At 49.3% G+C, this 15,121-nt stretch overlaps 1 protein-coding gene across 5 annotated transcripts in view; it reads left to right on the top strand.

Annotated features, from left to right (window-relative positions):
• The first annotated feature begins 308 nt into the window (after positions 1–308).
• SEMA4D (semaphorin 4D) overlaps positions 309–15,121 on the top strand; it is a 373,725-nt gene continuing 358,912 nt past the window's right edge. For all 5 annotated transcript variants that reach the window (XM_030193608.1, XM_030193607.1, XM_030193610.1 and 2 more), the window contains exon 1: positions 309–544. The gene's annotated coding sequence lies outside the window, so the exon portion shown is untranslated. The remainder of the gene's footprint in view (positions 545–15,121) is intronic.

Below are 15,121 nucleotides of genomic sequence, written 5' to 3' on the forward strand. Positions count from 1 at the left end.
ATGTGCATCACCTTGTCCACATTAAATTTCATCTGCCATTTGGATGCCCAGTCTACCAATTTCCTAAGGTATTCCTGCAATATTTCACAGTCTGCACTGTTTTAACAACCTTGATTAGTTTTGTGTCATCTGCAAATTTATTTTATTTATTTCGAATCCCCAGATTCGTAGACAGCATGGATTTGGAAGTGCTGCATGGGATGTAGAAATCAATCTCAGGACAATCCCTTCCAGGCACTTGCCCTCCACCCTCCTCGTTCGCACTTTCTGCAGCGACTCCTCCTTTCCTTTCTCCCCCTCCCTTCTTCCTCCAGTCCAAAGCAGGCAGTTCTCAATCTCCGGCTCCGCCATTCTGCACGATTGAACTTGCAGCTCTTGTGTGCCCTGGCACCGAGTCCAGCAACTTCCCTCGCATTCCTCCTGTTTTGTTTTTGTCGTTGTAGTGTAAATTGGATTTTTTTTTTCTGAAGAGAAAACAAAGCAAAGGCGAGCAGAGCCCAGTGTGCAGTCGGTGGGCAGCAGCAGCTCTTTGTCTGGGGTGCAGGTAAGTGCGGGGGAGGGGGGCGCACGCGCTCTCTCTCCTCCCGGGAACACTCGGAGGGGCTCCGGGATTCTCTGCTTTAAGGTGGATCTCGGAGTCGGACAGACTTGCTGTGTTATTGCGAGGGAGGTTTGCTTCTATGCAAGGAACACTTACTGCTTGGGATCCCACGGGAGGTTTCCTTTTTCTTTGGAAGTGGGGGTTCGGCAGTTTGTGGGCTCTCTGAAGCTTCATTTAGTGTAGCTGAGAAAAAAAAAATGTCCCCGCTCGATCGTTTGTTTTGCACCTGCTTTTGGTTTTGATTGCAGCGCTCTTTGCGTTACGGGGAGTGCGTGGCGAAGGGGGGTAGGGTTTCGGATTAGCGTTTGTTTTAATAATATTAGTAGTTTTTAAATGTGTTGTCACGGGATGGGGAAACCTCTGGGATTATTAGGAAGCAATAGAGCAGCAGTTAAGGGGGAAAACCTTGTGAGGGATACCTGCTCCCTTTCCGAACACCATAGTCGGCGAAAGTCTGTCTGCAACGTGATCTCTCCCCCCGCCCCCTTCCCAAACCTACTTCTCCCCTCCAAATGAAGCGGTATTCTAATGTAACTTTGCCCAGAGAGTAAATCCTGTGTTAGCGGGAAGGGGGTGTACAAGGTGGTGCAGGCGGTGACCCGAGTACTGGAGTGTATAGGGTTTCTCCATTCTCCTCTTTCCCTCCTGGTGGTTAGTTTTGTGGCGCTCCGGGGAGGAAGTGAAAGAAAAGTCCCTACTTAGCCCCCATCTGCACCTGTTAAAAGTACGGCTGTCTTCAGTCTTTTGGTGCCCTGCCAATATAAACGTGTGAAAGCTATTTGAAGTGTAATAGAGCTAAATCCGGCCCCGGGGACTATGGGGTTTGAAAGCCAGACTCTGCTGTTCTAGTGCTGGAGCTGTAGGATTGCTGCACAAGAGAAACTGCCTGATTAGCCAGTTTGCTGCAGGAAGGATAGGAATCAGGGTCAGTCACTGATTATCCAGAATAGTACAAGATCTTTAATTAAATCAGTCTCAGATGAAATACTGGTGATACCTTGAAACAGATAGCTATTTTATTTAGAGTGTAGAAATCTTTCAACAATGAAGGGAGGGGTCCATCCCCCTCCAGCACTCAACCCTCTAAAGTGTTGTATCCAGCACACATTCTCCTCACAGGGACGTAGCCACACCTCGCTGTGGGAGGGGGCCAGCGCTCGAGGTGTGGGGACACATTTTAGTCTGCCGCCCCCTCACCACCTCGCTACTCCACCTGCCGCACCCCATAGCAGCAAATACCTTTGCTGGCGGGGGTCCCCGATCCCCGCCAGCTGAAGACTTCTCCAGCACCAGTTTCCGGCGCTGCCGCATTCTCTGCCCTGCTCTCTTCCTTGCGTCCTGCACGCTTCTTTAACTGAAACTAAGCATGCAGGACATCAGGAGGAAGAGAGAGCATGGCAGGCAATGTGGTGGCGCCGGAGACCAGAGCTGAACAAGTTTTCAGCTGGTGGGGGTTGGGGACCCCCTGCCAGCAAAACCAGGAGTCTGGATGAAATTTTGGGAGGGGCCCAGGCCCCCGTGGCCCCACGTAGCTATGCCACTGCACCTCAAGAGGGCTGGATCCACTTGGATTCAGAAAACTTTCTTCTCTGAAGGACTAGAATCACGTGGATCCAGCACTGTATTCTCTCAAAGGAAGTATCCTCCTGGATCCAGCACTGCTCCCCCCCCCCCCCCCCCCCCGCCCCAGAAGGACCCTATCATTCTGGATCCAGTACTCCTTTCTACCAGAAGGGCAGCATCTACCTGGATCCAGCACTATTTCACCCCAAATGGGCTGCATCTATCTATAAATAGCACTTATTACACCCAGAAAGGCTCTATACCTCGATCCGGATCTTGTACACCCATAAAAGGACTGCATCTATCTGAATAACCTTGGATCAGCCAGCTGGATGATTCTCAGCAGTTGCTAACTGCAGTCTTTGACTAGATGTTAACTTCTAGACATTAATTACTATGGTGTGATCCACAAAGAATGTAACAGTACTGAGAGGGTCTGGGTAAAACTCAAATTTTTCCCTGAGACAAAGGTATGGCGGAAAGATTTCTCCCATTTTGTATCTCTGGTGGAAAATACTTGTGTGCCGATGATCAGAAGCCCCATGCTGTTCCAACTAGCGCTCTAAAAATGGGCTATAACGCCCCTATGATCAGAGCTAATACCTTGCAGTTTTAGGCACGCAATTAGTTCTGATCATAGGGGTGAAGTGCGGGAGGATTGTGCCTGAGCATGTGATCAGAAACAATCCTGCTGCACTTGTTTGACAGGTCAGCCCGGACCTGTGAAACACAGGAGATGGAGGTCCGTGGGACCCCCAGACCTCCCAATTGCTGAGGCCCTAGTGGCTTAGTGGCCCCCCAGACAGTGACACGAGATCTCCAGCCCCCCTTCCCCCCCCCCCCCCCGAAAGCAAAAAGAAATCCCTAGTTGCCTAGTGGCAACCCTACCCCTACCTGCCCTGGTGGTCTAATGTCCCCTGACTCCCCCCTGTACCTTAAATGGTGGAGGAGGGAGTAGTACTCCCTCCTCCTTTGAGCACTGCCTCCAAAATGGTGGCGGGGGCTTCCCTACCATATAACGAAGTTTCTCCATTTTGGAGGCGGCGCTTAAAAGGGGGGGGGGAGTGCTCCCCCTCCTCCACCATTTAAGGTATGGGGAGGAGGAGAATCGGGGCAGCTAGACCACCAGGGCGAGTGGCAGTTGGGGGTAGGGTGAGCCACCAGGGATTTCTTTTTGCTGTCAGGGGGGCTGGAAATCCACTGGACCTCGAGCCCCCCCCCCACCCGGTACCCTTGCATTGGCGGAGGGGGGTGGAGAAGGCCACTGGGCCACCAGGGAAATCTATGTGGGGGGGGGGGGGGGTTGGGGGCCCTGCAAGCATGTGAATTCATGCTAGACAGGGCTTCCCATTCCTCCCCAATGCTCCGCAAACTAATGCCAGCTCCGAGCTGGTGGAGGGTTTGCCACGGGAGCAGCACCAATGATTGGCGCGCTGCCGGCTGAACATTGGGGAGGAATAAAAAATTACCTGTTTAGCATACATTTGCATGCTACTTGCAGTCAGAACCCATGATCGCGTTGTTTCACGTGTTCGGGGGCTCTGATCATGTGGTGGGAGCAATCGCGGGTGCTAGTATGGCTCTAATACTCTCTAGCGCCTGCATTTGCTTCTGATTGTCTGCCTGTTAGTGCATGAGGCAGGTAAGCTAGTAAACAAACCGGATATGAAAGGTGGCCTACCTTAAGCAAACTTGTAACGTGGGTTCAAGATGCCTCATATGGCCTACTTGCCATGTTGTATTCGGAGCTGCTGTGTTACCTAGTTCCAACAGAGAGATTTGATTTCAGTCAATCCTATCCTGATGCATTTTGGGACCTGCAGCACTGATTTCAGCAGGCAGAATCAGGGACAATGAATACCACACTGCTGTAGGATACAAGTTCGAAACCAGAACTGGCCCAAAAATCTTCCTCTTGGAACTGGGTAAGTTGGTAGCTCTGTATATTACCCAGCTCCCATAGACTTGCAGCTGTTTAACTCACTTCCCTTTTTGCCTCCACTCCCACCCTGCAGCTTTCTCATTCCCTCCATTTTCTGCATCCCTCTGGTATGACTATCTCCGTTCGTACCACTTTTCCCCCTCACTTTATTTCCTGCTACTGCCCTAGATGCTACCTGCAAGTCTGTTCACCAACCTTGAAAATCCACCCACCTGGGGTGAAATTTTAAAACCCTGGAAAAGGACATGAAATCTAGGTAAGAGGCAATTATGAGGGAAAATATGTGGGCCATAATGGAGTTAGAAAGCAGTGAGGTCTTGGGAGTAGCCCCTGTCTTTGGCGGTTGGCCGATCCTAGTTATGTCATGTATATTGAGGCTTGGATAAACCAGTTCAGATTTAACACGATTTCTCTGCCTGCTGTGATTTCTTTTTAAAAGCCTCTTTCTTAAGTAATCATATTTCAGGCCCAACCCAGTCGCCATTATGTTGTTTAATTTTTTTCCTTTAAGCATGTTTGGTTTTAAAACCTATTTAATTCACTGGTGGTTCTAGAGTTACAAGTCCAGGGTGCGGTAATAAGTAGAGGTGCCTGTTAACTGAGATTTGCCCTCATGCTAACAGTAATTGGAAAGTCCACTGACTTGTTCAAGTTTATGCTGTTAAATTTATTTATTTGTTTATAGCAGCATTTATATTCCACATTCTCCAAACATGTTTGGTTCGATGTGGCTTACAGAGATAGTTAGAAGAGGTAGCGAATTACATTTTAATAGGAAAGAATGAATCAATATGGCTTAAAGAGTTGGTTAGAGGAGGTAGAAGTTGCAGCAATTACCGCAATTATAGTTTAATTAGGAAAGATAGAGAGGAGAGGGGACATGGTGAGAAGAGAGGATATTGGGGGAGGGGCTGCTCTACAATGTGTCGTATGGGAACGTGAGGGTTAGTTTATGTTTTCCATGGTTAAGAACTTTTTGAACAGGTAGGTCTTGAGGTGTTTCCGAAAGTTGGTGTAGGGTGTTATGGACCTTAGTGGTTTGGGGAGGGCGTTCCACATCTTTATGCTTTGGTATGGGAAGTTCGCTGAGTGAACAGTCTTGTAGGTGAGCCTGTGACATCTGCGGTACTGCAAGGTCAGATAGTTCCTCACCTCCTTCAGTGTGTTCTTGAGAGGTAAGAGGATCATGTCTGATAGATATGCAGTTGCTTCTCTGTGGATTACAAGACAGACCATGGTGCAGAGTTTGAAGGTTATGTGGGCTTTGATAAGGAGCCAGTGGAACGCTTGTAGTAGAGGAGAGGCTTTTTCATAACGAGGCTTTCTGAAGATGTCTGGCTGCTGTGTTTTGGGCCGTTTGTAGTCTCTGGAGTAGATTGCTTTGCAGTAGTCAAGGTGTGTAAGAACTGTGGCTTGTACTGTGAGTCGGAATACTTTTGAAGTGAAGTTGTTTCTAATTCTTCTCAATTTCCACATAGTGTGGAATGAGTTCATTACTACCTTTGTGACTTGGGGTTTGAAAGTCAGTTTTTGATCGATGATTACTCCCTGGAGTTTTAGGTAGTTTGTGAGGGAGTATATAATTCCGTCTATGGTTATGTTGGGTATGGTTGTTTGTTTGTGGGGTGCTATTACTGCCAGGAACTTGGTTTTGTCTCTGTTGAGTTTGATCTTGAAAGTGGTTGTACAGTTTTCTAGTATGTTTAGGCCTCTCCTGATATTCTCTGTGATGTCTTTGATGTAATTTTTGAAGGGGATGTAGATGGTCATGTTGTTGGCGTAGATAAATGGGTTGAGGTCTTGGTTAACGAGTGTTTTAACTAATGGGACCATCATGATGTTGAATAGGATCGGAGAAATGATGATACTTGTGGTACTCCTGATTGAACCTTCCAGGGGGAGGATAGTTGATTTCCTGTTTTGACTTGATATGATTTCCTGATCAGGAATTTTCAAACCATTTGAGTACTGCTCCTCATATTCCAGTTTTGTCAAGTATTTGTATTACCATATCGAAGGCTGAGGACATGTTGAATTGTAGAAGTAGTATGTTTTTGCCTTGCTGATACCTCTTCTGAAGTTGGCAATGAGTGCAGTTAGTGTTGTTTCAGTGCTGTGGTGTGATCTGAAGCTTAATTGGGAATCATGGAGTATTGGCGTTGTTCAGGTATCCAGTGTTTGTTGACTTGCATTCCAGGAGCTTGGCTATGAGTGGGATTGAGGCTACTGGTCTGTAGTTTTTGACGTCACTTTGCTTGATTTGGGATTTTTGGGGATAGGTGTTAGGATTATGTTTCCTTTTTCTTTAGGGAAGGTTCCTGCAGTTAGTAGATTGGATAGGTATATTGTGATGATTTTTATGAATTGGACAGGAGGTTCTTTAAGTAGGTAACTTAAGCATGTGAGCAGTGGGATTTGGTGGTTTTGAGTAGTGTTTGTTGAACTAGAGTCATATTTGGGGGAGAGAAGGATGACAAAGATCTGCTAGTGTCAAATGTTTCTTCGTTTCTTGTGAGTTCGTCCAAAAACCGTTTGAGGTTTTTTTTTTTTTTTACTCTTAGTGATGTTACTTTGTTTTCAAAGTAGTTAGCTAGCTCTTGAGCCTTAGGTGAGTTTTCTTTCACTTGTATGTTGGGCTGTGGATAGAAGAGTGTTGATTATACTGTATAGTTTTTTTTTTTTGCTGTTTTTGTAGTTGTTTTCGCTTAATTGTTTGTAGTAGTTAAATTTGATTGCCCTCAGTTTAGATTTGTGTTGTCTGATTTCAGATTTAATTTTGTTTTGTTGTCTTCTGTTTGCCATAACCTTTCTAGTTTTCTGCATTCACTTTTGTGTTCCTTTATTTGGTGGTTGTACCAAGGGTTCATTTTGATTCTGGTAGTTCTCTTCATTTTCAGTGGTGCTATATTGTTGAGGACAGTCAGGCATCTGTCTTCCCAGGACGTTAGGAACTGTGTGTTGTTGTGTGTGTGTGTGTGTGGGGGGGGGGGGGAGGGGAGAACCAAGAATCTGAATAGACGTTGTTCTGGTTTCATTGTTGATTTTGCCAAGGGATTCGTTGGTTGTAGAGGTGGTTTTGGTTTAGGGGGGGTGGCCTCTTTTCAATTGAGGGTCGACATTAGTTTGAAGTGGTCGGACCATGGTTCTTGTTCCCATTTTATGTTATTGTGTGATAGGTGTGTTGTTTGTAGGCTATTAGGTCGATAGTGGCCTTTATTGTGGGTAGGTTGAGGAGGCGGGTATTGGAAGTTCCATTGTTTGGAGGAAGTTGTGGCAGTCTGTGGTGCTTGCCTCATTTTTGTTTTCTAGGTGTAAGTTTAGATCATCAAGTAGTAGTATGTTTGAGTAGGATATGCATGTGTTAGAGATAAAAGTCGGAGAATTCCAGCTGGGTTTCTGTCCATTTTCCTAGTGGCCTGTAGAAGAAGATGCAGCATAGTTGATCTTGAAGGGGGTTGGTTTATAGTGAGCATGATAGTATTTCCAGTTGGGGGAAGGGTGCAGAGTGTCCAGTGCAATAGATTTTAATCTGTGAATAGCAGTTTTGAAGGATGGGGCGCATGTGAGCTTTGAGGGGTAGCCTACTGGTTAGTGTAGTAGACTGGGGAACTGGGTTTGATTCCCACTGCAGGTTTTTGTAATCCTGGGCAAGGGTTAAGTCCATTGCCCCAGGTACAAAACTTATATTGTGAGCCCACTAGGGACAGAGAAAGTACCTGCTTGTAATATCTGTAAACTGCTTTGATTGATACCAGAGAAATGATTAATGTTTAGAACTTGACTGAATCTTATGTAAACCCCAATAAGAGAAGATAATAATAATAATAAATCATTCAGATGTAAAGAATATATTTTGATCATTCATGAAAAATAAGTACATAAGCATCGGCATACTGGGACAGACCAAAGGCCCATTAAGCCCTAGTATCCTGTTTCCAACAATGGCCAATCCAGATCATAGCTAGCTGGCAAAACCCCAGTATAGAAAAACAGATTTTATGCTACATATCCCAAAATAAGCACTGGATTTTCCCAAGTCCATCTTAATAAAAGAAAAGTTCATAAACCATTAAGAAATTATCCAAGCCTTTCTTAAACCCTGCTAAGCTAACTGCTTTTATCACATTCTCTGGCAACGAATGCCAGAGTTTAATTATATGTTGAGGGAGGAAATATTTTCTCCAATTTGTTTTAAATTTACTACTTAGTAGCTTCATTGCTTGCCCCCTAGTCTTTGTATTTTTGGAAAGAGTAAACAAGTAATTCACATCTACCCATTCCATTGCACTCCATATTTTATAGATCTCTATTATATCTCCCCTTCTCCAGGCTGAAGAGCTCTACCTTCTTTAGTCTTTCCTTATAGAGAAGTCATCCCATCTGTATCATTTTTGTCGGTCTTCTCTATACTTTTTTTTTTCCTAATTCCGCTTTTTTTTTTTCAGATGCAGTATACAGTCTGGTCACAATATTTGATGTGCAATCGCATCATGGAGCAGTACAAAGGCATTGTTAAGAAAGAATGGAAAACAAAACTGAGAATATTACAATTCCTGACATCGTATTTGCTTTGTAGCAAAGGGTTTCAAGGTATCCACAGTGACACCTAAATCCCGGGTGGCGACTTCTAATGTGGAACCTTGCATCATTTAGCTGTAGTTTGGGTTGCTCTTGCCTATGTGCATCACTTTGCACTTGCTCGTCGTACCCTTTATACTTTATAGAATAGAGTTTAGCACCAGTCCCTGCACCCAACTCTGGATGCCAGTCTTGCGTCTGCTGAAACCTGGTGTAAATCCTGGCGCCCAAGTTATTCTCTAATACTGTGCACAACGTTTTGGAATGCCCATGACCTACCCGTGCCCCTCCCATGGTCATGCCTCCTTTCAGGATGCATGCTATGGTGTTTAAGCGTCCCATTATAGAATAGCGCACAGCCAGATGCCTGCAAATCCTAATTGGTATCAACGTCACTATTTGGTTGTTAGCATTCAATTATTGATGGTTAACAGCGCAATTAAGTTGTATGTGCATCTTGGAAATGTGCCCAAAATTGGGTGCCATATATAGAATCCAGGGGTATATGTCATCTGCTATTCGGATGCCTGGTCTTGTAACGTCCTCTTGCAATTTTTTCACAATTCTCTTGAGATTTAACAATTTTGAATAACTTTGTGTTACCATCAAATTTAAATCACCCTTGCTCATAATTCCTGTTTCCAAATCATTTATAAATATGTTAAAAAAGAGCAATCTTTTAACTAGTTTTTCCATATCATCAAGCTGATCAATCCATAGACTGGTGGGTTGTGTCCATCTACCAGCAGGTGGAGATAGAGAGCAAACTTTTGCCTCCCTATATGTGGTCATGTGCTGCCGGAAACTCCTCAGTATGTTCTCTATCTCAGCAGGTGGTGGTCACACACAGCAGCAGCTCTGGCTAGGCCTCCAAGCCTAATTTTTAGGTTTTGTTGAGTGCCTGGGGTTGAGGGCTCTTTTGAGCAAGTGCAAACCTGGTGGTGCCAGGTCCCTCCTTTTCTCCCCCCTCCCGCTGGCTCCGTTAAAAAAAAAAAAAAAAAAATTTTGAACGTCCTTAAAGGCGTTTATTTCGACGTTTATTTAAGCGTCTATTGCAGCTACTCACTGGGACACCAGGTCGTTACAACTCGGAGCGGACAGCAGGTAATTTTTACCTTTTTTATAGCGGGCAGGGGGTTCCCCGATTCTTCTCCTCGTGGCATATGGCGTCGGAGGGCGAGGGCGCAAAGGGTCGCTCCCCGGGTCGCTTGAGCGCTTCTAGAGGGGATGCGGGGGTCTTAAAGCCTGATTCGCCCTTGTTGGGTGACAGTTTCGTGGCCGATGAATGTCCCGGTCCTTCCTCCGGCGTGACGGTTTTTCCCGCCATAAACGCCCATCCCCCGCTCCTCGCCTCCGCCATCTTGGCCGGCCACGCGGCTCGGACGGCTTCTTCTTGGGCCGCCCTTGAGGTTGGAGACATTAATGCCATGAACGCCCTTAATTTGGGCGACGGCACAGAAGCGGCTAAAGTTAAGAGCCGTTCTTCCCGCGCAGCTCCTTCGCGGAGTTTCGCGCCGGACGCCATTTTGGATGCGCAGCATGTCTCTCCCCCGCTATTGCGAGCGCCGGTTGAGGGTGCGTCTAGGGCTGTTGCCCAGGCTGCGGAAGTGCACAGTCTGGGGGGTTTCTCCCCCGAGTTTGTTTTGCTGCTGCATCAGGCCTTCCTCATGCACAACGCTGCCCCTGCTCCCTCGTCTGGTAAAGAGGTTGAGGTTCCCAGAGGTAATCGCCCTCGGGTTGATTCCCAGGCCTTGGAGGAATTTGTCTCCTCCGATGTAGATGAGGGCAGCGTGTCTGAGGTCTCCCAACGGTCCTTTGCGGATTCCTTGGAGGAGACGGATCCCCGCTCGGATGGAGCGGATGATCCCTCTGCAGCGCGGCTTTTTAGCCCAGAGGATTTGCCCAACCTGTTGTTACAGGCCATGGACACTTTGAAGATTTCCTCTCTGGAGGACGTCTCTCCCTCAGCCCCTGTTGGCTCTGCCATTATGCTGGGGACGAAGCGCCCGCCTAGAACCTTCCACGTGCATGATGCCATGCACACCTTAATTTCGGCTCAATGGGATGTCCCAGAAGCGAGCCTTAAAGTGGCTAGGGCTATGTCCCGCCTCTATCCTTTGGCTGTGAGTGAACGTGAGGCCTATCTGTGGCCTACCGTGGATTCTTTAATCACTGCGGTGACTAAGAAAACGGCGTTGCCGGTGGAAGGTGGCACGGCCCTAAAGGACGCCCAAGACAGAAGATTGGAGGCGGCCTTAAGGTCGTCCTTTGAGGCGGCTGCTTTAAGTTTGCAGGCCTCAGTTTGCGGCTCCTATGTGGCCAGGGCGTGCCTGACTATGGTGCAGCGGGCTTCCCCCTCGGATCATTCCTTGAGGGCTGATTGGCCGGCCCTGGAATCGGGCTTAGCCTATTTGGCAGACTTGCTGTATGATGTCTTGAGGGCCTCAGCGAAAGGCATGGCTCAGACAATCTCTGCGCGGCGGTGGCTTTGGCTGAAACATTGGTCTGCTGACCACGCCTCTAAATCCCGCCTGGCTAGGTTGCCTTTTAAAGGCAAGCTGCTCTTTGGGGTCGAGCTGGACAAAATCGTGACCGATCTTGGCACGTCTAAGGGCAAGAAATTACCAGAGGTCAGGGCTCGGGCTAGTACTCGTCCCGGTACCTCCAGAGGACGGTTGCAGGAAGCCCGTCGGTACCGCCCGGGCAAGTCGGGTTCCTCTGCCCCCTCTTCCTTCAAGAGGAATTTCTCCCCCAAGCAGCATTCCTTTCGCAGAGACCGCCGTCCCGGAGGTGCTCCCTCCGGTCCGCCCCCAGGGTCTCGTACCCAATGACGGGGTCTTGGTCCACGCCCCAGTGCAGATTGGAGGACGGCTGTCCTCGTTTCTGGGCGAGTGGACCACAATAACTTCAGACGCGTGGGTGCTGGAAGTCATCAGAGACGGCTACAAGCTAGAGTTCTGCCGACCCTTAAAAGACGGGTTTGTACTCTCTCCCTGCTAGTCTCCGGTCAAAGCTGTGGCAGTGCAGCAGACCTTGGACAATCTGATCCGCCTGGGCGCGGTCGTTCCGGTGCCAGAAAGTCAGCTTGGCAAGGGACGTTACTCCATTTACTTTGTGGTACCAAAGAAAGGAGGTTCTGTCCGGCCTATCCTCGACCTCAAAGGGGTCAATCGGGCCTTGAAAGTGCGGCACTTTCGTATGGAGACTCTCCGCTCTGTTATAGCGGCAGTGAAGGCAGGAGAGTTCCTGGCATCCTTGGACATCAAGGAAGCGTACCTGCATATTCCCATCTGGCCTCCTCATCAACGCTTTCTGCGTTTTGCAGTCCTGGGACGACACTTCCAGTTCAGAGCCCTCCCTTTCGGGTTGGCTACTGCTCCGCGGACCTTTTCCAAAGTAATGGTGGTCATCGCGGCCTTCCTACGAAAGGAAGGGGTACAAGTCCATCCTTATCTGGACGACTGGTTGATCCGAGCCCCCTCTTATGCAGAGTGCGGCAAAGCTGTGGACCGGGTAGTTGCTCTTTTGAGCTCCCTGGGATGGATCATCAACTGGGAGAAGAGCCAGCTGCGCCCGACTCAGTCCCTGGAGTACCTGGGAGTTCGATTCGACACCCAAGTGGGCAGAGTGTTCCTGCCAGACAATCGGATTGTCAAACTTCAGGCTCAGGTGGACCAGTTCCTAGTAGCCTCTCCCCTTCGGGCTTGGGACTATGTGCAGCTGTTGGGCTCTATGACGGCCACGATGGAAGTTGTGCCCTGGGCCAGGGCTCATATGAGACCACTTCAACACTCTTTGCTGCAGCGCTGGACTCCGATGTCGGAGGATTATGCTGTGCGCCTTCCCTTGGACCCAGCAGTGCGCAAGGCGCTGAGCTGGTGGATGCAGACAGACAAGTTGTCTGTGGGAATGCCTCTGGTGACCCCAGAGTGGATTGTCGTCACGACGGACGCCTCGTTGTCGGGCTGGGGAGCCCACTGCTTGGGAAGGACAGCGCAGGGGCTCTGGTCTCCTGCAGAGGCAAAGTGGTCTATCAACCTCCTGGAACTCAGAGCCATTCAGTTGGCGCTTTTGGAGTTCATCCCGGTACTGGTGTTGAAGCCTGTACGGGTCCTGTCGGACAATGCCACGGCTGTGGCCTATGTCAACCGCCAGGGAGGTACCAAGAGCGCCCCTCTAGCCAATGAGGCTATGAATCTTTGCCAGTGGGCGGAAGCGAACCTGGAGCAGCTTTCAGCGGCCCACATTGCCGGAGTCATGAATGTCAAGGCGGACTTTCTCAGTCGCCATACCTTGGAGCCCGGAGAGTGGCAGCTATCTGCTCAGGCGTTCTTGGACATCACGAAGCGCTGGGGCCAGCCGAGCCTAGATCTGATGGCGTCATCGGCCAATTGCCAAGTGCCGCGCTTTTTCAGCAGAGGACGGGACCCTCGATCCCTGGGAGTAGATGCTCTTCTCCAACAGTGGCCGACACAAGAGCTTCTCTATGTGTTCCCGCCCTGGCCCATGTTGGGCAGGGTGCTAGACCGGGTGGCAAAGCATCCCGGCAGGGTAATCCTGGTGGGTCCGGATTGGCCCAGGCGTCCCTGGTATGCGGACTTGATCAGGCTCTCAGTCGACGATCCTCTGCGGCTGCCACTGGAGCAGGGCCTGTTACATCAGGGTCCCGTGGTGATGGAGGATCCCTCCCCCTTTGGTCTTACGGCTTGGCTATTGAGCGGCAGCGTCTGAGGAAGAAGGGCTTCTCAGACAAGGTCATCGCCACTATGCTGAGAGCGAGGAAGCGCTCTACTTCTACTGCTTACGCCAGGGTTTGGCGTATCTTTGCAGCGTGGTGTGAAGCAGGCTCACTTTCTCCCTTCACTGCTCCAATTTCTTCAGTGTTGGCGTTCCTGCAAGAAGGTCTGGAGAAAGGCCTGTCGCTCAGTTCCCTTAAAGTCCAGGTAGCGGCTCTGGCTTGCTTCAGGGGCCGCCTGAAGGGTGCTTCCCTGGCTTCGCAGCCAGATGTGGTGCACTTTCTCAAGGGAGTTAATCACCTGCGCCCTCCTCTGCACTCAGTGGTGCCTGCGTGGAATCTCAACCTGGTACTAAGAGCATTGCAGAAGCCGCCTTTTGAACCCTTGTCGAGGGCATCTCTGAAAGACCTGACGGTGAAAGCAGTCTTTTTGGTGGCTATCACTTCAGCCAGAAGAGTTTCCGAGCTCCAGGCGCTCTCATGTCGAGAGCCTTTTCTGCAGTTCACTGAGGCAGGAGTGACTATTCGCACAGTGCCTTCCTTCCTGCCCAAGATTGTTTCTCGCTTCCATGTGAATCAGCAGCTCTGTCTCCCTTCCTTTCGTAGGGAGGACTACCCAGAGGAGTACTCTGCTCTTAAATATCTGGATGTGAGACGAGTCATCATCAGATACTTGGAAGTGACCAATGATTTCCGGAAATCGGATCATCTGTTTGTCCTGTTTGCAGGTCCTCGTAAGGGTCTGCAGGCTGCTAAGCCTACAGTGGCAAGATGGGTCAAGGAAGCCATTGCAGCGGCTTATGTGGCCGCGGGGAAGGTGCCGCCTATCCAGCTGAAGGCTCACTCCACGAGAGCTCAGGCGGCCTCGATGGCAGAGGCCGGATCCGTCTCCTTGGAAGAGATATGCAAGGCGGCAACTTGGGCTTCGGCTCATACATTCTCCAAGCATTACCGTTTGACTGTGGCTGCACGGGCGGAGGCCCGGTTTGGAGCTTCAGTGTTGAGGTCAGGGATTTCAATGTCCCGCCCTGGGTGAGTACTGCTTCGGTACATCCCACCAGTCTATGGATTGATCAGCTTGATGATATGGAAGGTAAAATTATGTATAATCATACCTGATAATTTTCTTTCCATTAATCATAGCTGATCAATCCATAGCCCCTCCCAGATGTCTGTACTGTTTTTATTCTGGTTGCATTTCAGGTTCAAGTTTAGTCTTCAGTTACTTCAGAAAGACTTCGTGTTCAAGTTTTTTCACTTGGATTCTTCAAGAGTTAAGACGAGTTGTGTTACAGTGAGCTGCTGCATTCCTCTCCCCTCCGTTTTACGGGGCTGGATTGAGACTTAAAATTCTGCCGGCACTCCCTCCCGCTTCGTGCGGCTGTAGGGCAGCTTTGTACCCCTCCCGCTTCGGCGGTGTTAGGGTCAGTCAGCTCCTCCCGCGGTTGCGGTTGCAGGATAAGCCAGATCCCCCCGCATCGGCGGGTGTGGTGTCCCTCCCCCGCTCCGCGGGGATGAGCTGGACGGATTCCCCTCCCCCACTTGTGTGGGGATGAGCTGGGTTAATTCCCCTCCCCCGTTTCGGCGGTGGTGAGCTGGGCAGAGTGTCCCTTCGTGGGTGTAATTCTCTAAGTGCTGAGTCCTGCGGATGGAGCTTTGATATCGACATACTGAGGAGTTTCCGGCAGCACATGACCACATA

This window comes from Microcaecilia unicolor, chromosome 2, assembly GCF_901765095.1.
Source record: "Microcaecilia unicolor chromosome 2, aMicUni1.1, whole genome shotgun sequence".
Lineage (NCBI taxonomy): Eukaryota > Metazoa > Chordata > Amphibia > Gymnophiona > Siphonopidae > Microcaecilia > Microcaecilia unicolor.